Raw genomic sequence first — 5,902 nt, 5'->3', positions numbered from 1 at the left:
ACTTCTACCACATTTTCTCACAAATAGTATTCATGTATCATCTTCTGTAGAAGTTAACAAAGAACATTGAGACACTTTCACTTATTTTCTCAAAGGTTAACTTTATAGTTGGACCCCTGTGTAATTCTAAGGCTCTCAGTTTCATAATTGATCTGGCTAAAATAAACTCAGAATGAAGGACTTGTGCAGGAATAGATTTGACAACTCCTGGTGCTGTTGTAGCATCTCTGATCAAGGTAGGAAATGCCTCATTGAACCTTGGGGAAGAAGAAATGGTTCTGATGATAGGGAAGTTATGTGAGTAGTGATTTTAAAAAGTACACCAGCAATTTAGTATCTCCTGTATGATACCATGTCTGGTCTCCTGTTCCTCTTCTTTCACAAACTTTATTTCCTAAATTTATTGTATAATTCCTTAATAAAGGTGAAATGAAATATTACTCTGTAAATATAAATGATCTAAATGATCCTGGGATTATGATGCTTTCTCTTCTAAGTTTTAAATTTTTCTTTCTCTCTCTCTTTTTATTTATTTATCTTTTCTTTGAGAGAAGGTCTCATCATGTAACCTAGGCTGGGCTTGAACTCATAATGATGCTTTGCTCCCAGCCTCTCCTGCACTGGGATTACAGGTATGCATCACCACACTCAGCTTTAAACTTTTCAATGTTGCAATAGTTATATCATTTAATAGAAACTGTGCTTCAAGTTTTGAGTTTTTAACTTTCCTGGACAAGTACTATGAAGTGTGTTGTTCTTTCATGATACAGAGCAATAGCCAGAAGACATAAATGCCAGGACACCACCACAAGATCACTAGCTGAATTAACAACCTACTCTTTAGTGTGAACTATGTTCCTGAGATAAAATATTTAGTATATTAGAGGCAGTAAATACATTTACAATTTATAATATTGTCATTGTGTCATGGGTTTATTGGGACACAATCCCATCACAAATCAAAGAGCATTATACTACTTTTTAGACACTATTTTGAGCATCGCTATGCATAAACGTAAACACTCCTCACATCTTGTAAAGCAGACATTCAAAAGACAAAACTGGTGTCCAGAAATGTCAAATTTTCCATATCACAAAACTGAAAAATAGCAATACCTGAAATAATGCAGTCAAGTTTTAACATTCTTGTATTTTGCTACTGCATTGAGAATATCCATATAGAGCACATATTCTAATTAGTAAACCATTAAGACAGACTCTAACCTTTCAAGTGTGGCATTCTTGCAGATACGATTGATGAGAAGACTTTGCCTATCTCTCTGCAACTGTATCACCAACTTTTATCTAAAAGTGAGAGATTACAGACATGAGCATTCTCTCTTTTTTGGTTTTTAAGTTGCCCAGTGTAAAGAAAAAAAGTAGATGGTGATGTGGTTGACATATTAATTCTAGTTACCTTGCAGAGTAAGGAAGGAGTATCACAAATCTCAGGGATACATGAATAATTCCATCAGAATTGTCTTAAATATATCACAGGTTCATTGTTTCTCTAGCATGTGTAAGTTCAATACTCATTAATAGGAAATATATATATACATATATATTATATGTATATTTCTCATTATCTAAAAATGATATTTATATGTGATATATATGTAACTGTACAATTTTTCCCCATATGTTAGGGAAGGGTCTACAGAATGTTCAGGATCTCACTACTAGATAGGACTTTAGTGATCCACCTGTTCACAGCTTCCCAAGAGCAGGGATTACAGGTGCGCGCCACCACACCCAGTCTCAATTGCTGTCTCAGTGCACCCCGTGGATGAGGCCGGCACCGCAGGCCCAGTGATTGAATCCCTGGCCCCTGAGCCTCCTTGCTGGCACTTTAATCCACTGAACTATTTAGCCGGCCCTTGTACATTGTTATTGTTACCTGTACATGGTAATTTAAGTACTGAAGTTTCATGAATTACCAATTTATGCTTTGAAGTGACCTCATCCCTACCCAGACCAAAAGCCTTCTAAAGCATATCCACTTTGGCCTAATGCTACCTCTGAATCTTTGTTAATGATGTAGTGGAATGCAACCTAATTTAGTTTTATTAACAAGCAGCGTATTCAGATAACAAATATTTAAGTCACAGATAGCCTCAAAAATGAAACCTCAGCAAATCACTGGCTGCCTACTGAGCAGACCATATTGAATAAAATGCACTATGAACCGCAGCCAATCAAGCTATCTCTGTAATCTCTTCCCTTTTTCCTGTTTCCATCTATTCCTTTTTTTTCCCCATAATTTTATTTTGGCTAAGATCATGTGTAGTATCTGTTCTTATCGGTTTAACATCTGATACGTTCTCTATCCCATCTATTCCTTGACAAAGCTATAAAGTAAAAGTTGCCAGGCTACTCTACTTTTTTTAGGTGCAACTCAGTGTATCAATCTATTTGGTTCTTAATTTAACTTTTAAACTTGTCTAAGTCCTTTTAATCCATTAAAAAAATGAAATTCCAACAGTACTGTAAGGATTATTTGCTTCTATTTATATCTGCCTTAAATTCAAATAAATTGTCGTGATTAATTTTAATAAAAATATATTGGTTCTGGCTAATTAAACAGGAAATTAAGCTTCCAATTAAGGTGCTCAAAGTAATGCTATGAATTTGGCTTGATGGGAAAGTTACTGAAGTCACTGAACCAAAAATTGATCACTACAGTGACATTGTACACCAACGTGATTTTAGGGTCTGCACTCACATCTATGTTTTGTGGATATTGAAATCTATGTACTTTTATCGGCAGAATCGGTTTCATGGAAGTTATACATACTCAGACTTCCTATTTCTCAACAGAAGGTCTAACAGTAAAGGTGTGGCCACATTGTTGGTTCTGCTTCTAGAATTTGACCTGGACCTACAGCGAGTCCTCACTAACTACTTCAGTCTTCTGAAGTTTACCGCCGTGAAGGATAAACACAAGGATGAAAATTTACATAAACATGAACATCATAAAATACTGAACAGTCAGGAAACACGATATCCCAATTGAAGAGATACATAAGAAGACACGGCTCTATCACTACGAATTTGAGAAGAGGCATTTGATAATATGATATCTATAGGAGACTTCAGCATCCCCAAAGCTGGTAACACTTTCTTCTTTAACTTGTGGTTTTCTAATATTATGTCCAAGTGAAATTAGAACTACTAAGGCATTCTTCATCATTATTATTCACAATGTCCTGGAAATAAGAATTAATATAATCTGAGGTGGCAATACACCAAAAAAACAAACAAACAACAACAACAACAAAAAAAAAAACAGAAAAACTAACAATTAGTGTTATTTACCAAAACACTTCTGTTAATTTGAAAATCAAGATTAAGTGAAGTAACACAAAATGTGAAAGACACAGGTTGAGAAAAAACAATATTTAGGCAGCGATGACTCTCTTATACACAAACAACTACCTATGGTAATAAAGTCCATTTATTTATCATAGAATTCAGCACTAAATCACTATTTGTGCACAACATATAGATAATTTGTTTCAAAATTTAAACATTTTCCTAAATACTAAATTGGAGTTGAACCAAGACACATAAAAATAATATTTTAAGTAGAATTATTCAAAATTACAAAAGGTCAATCTTTCCTTCATTAAAATATGTACTGCGTTATCAATGAAAGATTTTTATTTCTCAAATAGCTGATTCTAAAATTTAGCAGGGAAATGAGGTCAATAAATACCTCTGAAGAAATCTGTGAAGTATATAACTTATGAAAAAATTAAGTGTATTATTCTGTATTTAAGTGATATACTCCCAGGACATGAATAGACACATAAATAACTAAAAATGAAATTTCTTAAATATATCCAATGCATCATATCATAGAAAATGTGATACAAGTAGTTACTGTAACAATGTAAACATAGTAAATATAGAGAAAAATTAGGTATATCCATTTGCTCTTTAGCATAACTTTAAAAAAATGAATCTTAATATCAACCCAAAATAAGATCAACTCTGATTTTCATTCAAGATAAGTGTCAAAAAAAGAAAAGAAAGCAAACAAGCAAGCAAGAAAAGAAAAGAAAGAGAGGAGCCAGCCAAATAGCTCAGTGATTAATGTGCCTCCAAGGAGGAACAGCGGCTGGGGTTTCAATCCCCTGGCCTGTCATGCTGGCCCCTTCCCTGGGGCACACTGAGACAGCAATTGAAACTGGGTATGCTGGCACGCACCAGTAATCCCAGCTAGTAGGAGGCTGTAAACAGGTAGTAGTGAGATCCTGAACACCCTGTAAACCCTACCCTAAAATATACACATAAAAAAATGGAAAGAGAAAACAGAGGACAAGAAGAATACAAGGCAAAAATCAAGAAAAAAAAATAGTGAACATTTAATATGAGAATTTGAAAGCATTTTCTAATAAAAACAAATATAATAAAATTATTAAAATGCTAAAATGAAGTACATAAGTAAAAAAACAGTGCATTAGTTGAAAGGGAACAAAAAAGTTAACTGGAAAATATTTTCTACATACATATTTTTAAAAAGCTTAATAAAGAATAGTTATGAATCAATATATCCAGTGTATACGTTCAGTGGATATTCATATCCAATTGAAAGTTTTTAAACAGTAAATTTACAATGAAAAAATGAAGGCTCTGTATATCACTTTCATCTATAAACAAGATATGCATATTAAAAGTAAACAAAATATATTTTAATCATTAAGAGTAGCTGAAGATCTTATGCTATGGTAGTGAAATCATTTGGAAATTATATTCTCTCACACTGCTGTAATAAAGTCAACCAATATATGTTTCCTGTGGAATCATTGTATTGCATGGGATTCAGTGTGCCACAATTTATAAACTGAGTGATCATATATTAATTTTCCAACAATATTTCTTGTCATTTATCTAAATAATAATAAATTAATTAATCTGAGGTATTTCAAAAATATTGGTGAGAATTTTAGGCAGGTAAGAATTACTGAACAGAGTCCTTTAATAGAAAGATTGGAGGAAAATCAAAGCAGAAGGGCTGTTGACACATAAACTGCCTGCTTATAATGATTTAAATGTCATTTATTGTCATATAGACAAGATGAAATATATGGAAAGAAGCCAAGTTCATAAAGAATATTATTTTATCAACTATCCAGGTTTACAAAGCTTTGTTGCTGCACAGTTGTTGATTCTTTTTCATTACTGTGTGATCTATTCTACTCATTCACCATATCGTGTGTACTTAATGCTTTTACTTTTTGACTGTTAATTTCTTCTGGAAGGAATCAGCACTCAGTCCTTTTTGATGTAAGTATGGAAATTAAGCAGCTTTTTCAAGCAGCGTCTTTAATAGACATATATTTGTAAACATTTGTACTGTACTATATGTTATGATAATATGTTTATGCATATTCTATATAAAATGAATATAATGGGCATATACATTACCTCACATACATACATAGCTTTCACATTTGTTATGTGGCAAAATTCTTGATATTCATTTTCCTGGAAATTTTCAAGTATACAACATCTTGTTAGTAACTACGTTTACCATGATATATAATAAAACCCTTCAACTCACCTTTTTTTTTTTTTGAAAATTTAAATTTTACATGATCTCTTAAAAATCTTGCTAATTTTCTAGCCCATTCTTTGATAATTACTCTTTTATTTTCCATTTATTTTTTCAAAATACAGTAGCCATTGGCAATCTTCTGAATTTGCACTGGGTCTGTGGTGATTACACCCTTTCATTCCATATGACTTGTATTTGAATTTTTTCTTTCCTCTTTTTGATGAGGTTAGCTAGGGGCTTATCTATTTTATTTAATCTTTCAAAGAACCAGCTTTTTGATTCATTAATTCTTTGAATAGTTTTCTTCGTCTCCATTGAATTAATTTCTGCTCTAATCTTTAC

The 5,902-nt window shown here is 32.6% G+C and overlaps 2 pseudogenes; both read left to right on the top strand.

The window, feature by feature from the left end:
* The first annotated feature begins 2,259 nt into the window (after positions 1 to 2,259).
* Positions 2,260 to 2,404, top strand: LOC111814112 (annotated as a pseudogene).
* Positions 2,405 to 2,749: 345 nt separating this feature from the next.
* LOC101587172 overlaps positions 2,750 to 5,902 on the top strand; it is a 9,733-nt pseudogene continuing 6,580 nt past the window's right edge.

Source organism: Octodon degus, unplaced genomic scaffold, assembly GCF_000260255.1.
Source record: "Octodon degus isolate 3935 unplaced genomic scaffold, OctDeg1.0 scaffold00270, whole genome shotgun sequence".
Lineage (NCBI taxonomy): Eukaryota > Metazoa > Chordata > Mammalia > Rodentia > Octodontidae > Octodon > Octodon degus.
The sequence above is the reverse complement of the archived record's forward strand: the minus strand, read 5'-3'. Positions and strand labels throughout refer to the sequence as shown.